Source organism: Haliotis rufescens, unplaced genomic scaffold (assembly GCF_023055435.1).
Source record: "Haliotis rufescens isolate VD_foot unplaced genomic scaffold, xgHalRufe1.0.p SCAF_6, whole genome shotgun sequence".
NCBI classification, from domain to species: Eukaryota; Metazoa; Mollusca; class Gastropoda; order Lepetellida; family Haliotidae; genus Haliotis; species Haliotis rufescens.
In genome coordinates this window covers 7016901-7018224 of record NW_025964334.1, presented here as the reverse complement: position 1 = coordinate 7018224, position 1324 = coordinate 7016901, and positions in this window count along the sequence as shown.

The following is a 1324-nucleotide window of genomic DNA, read 5'->3' as shown; positions in this document are numbered from 1 at the left end:
CATGGTAACATGAAAGTGCAACCGGAGTGTTAACCGAAGAACTACAAAATTGATATCGTACATGCTGAGAAGAGATGTATACTCTGTAATTAGTAGTACTACATCATAAATGCAAGTTGCTGATTCTCTTTTGAGAGACCGTGTTTACTGTGTTGTAAGCAGCTTCGCACCCAGCGCTTATTGGATTTGTTTGTTTATTGTTTAACACCGCCCTCAGCAAGCCTGACCACCCGATCCCGTTAGTCACCACTTAGCTTCACTTACGACAACCATGGATTGCTGGAGACAAATTCTAACCCGGATCGTCACGAGTTTGTTTTGTTGGGTAACCTAACGCCTAACATGCAGCTTGATTTGTATATATACTCCCCAGGGAGCTGAGAATGATTCTTGCGCGCACACTGATAAAGTGACCGGGGTAATAATTGCGCATTGACCATGCCCCTGTGTGGTCTGGAAGTATGCGCAAAATAAATGGCCTATCATCACCATCATCATCATCATCATTATCATTATCATCACGGGGTATCAGCTTGGTGAGGAAGGAAAGCCCGAAGTAATGCAGGTCTCGGACGTGGTAACCACTTTGGTGAAACCCAAGGGTATGGTCCTGACAAACCGAGAAATATAATCAGAAAAAATCTGGGATTCGAACCCATGATAACAGGTTTAGGGTATGTACGCCTAAGGGACGCAACTCCACACAACCACCTTCAGCAGTCGACTGGCTTACCATGCAGTACGTACCCGTGCTCCCGCACTGCCGTAAACCGCGTAAAATAATTCGCACACATCTATGCTTCGAGATGATTCTTTAAAAATATATATCAGATTTTTAGATATTACAACTCCGATTTTCGTTTGAAAATTCTGTGAAATTCTTTCACGATTTATGAAATTACCAGAGAGACAAACATTAAATTCCCTAGATCTATGTTAAAATATCAATATCTTAAGATATCGGTACTCATTTATCAATATCAGCTGGAATAAACAATTTGATGTCATTACGTGCCGAAAAGGTAAATGTGCCATACGTCAGACTTGAAAGAAAATAAAAACACGTCTGGGTGCACTTTTTTCTGTGATCTCGTTAATATGACATTGTAAATAGTAATCTCTTGTATGGATAAACGGGTCTCGGGTCTCGCGCGCCTTTCAAAACAATCACTGTGTCTTTGACAGGCTTCTATCTAAAACATAAACACAGTTTACATGACATGGTTGCTTAAGGATAGGATTTACGAATAAATAGAAAGTGATATTGCGTAAACATGATGTACTATTTGTTCTGTATTTGCACATGCCTGACCCACGCGCAAGA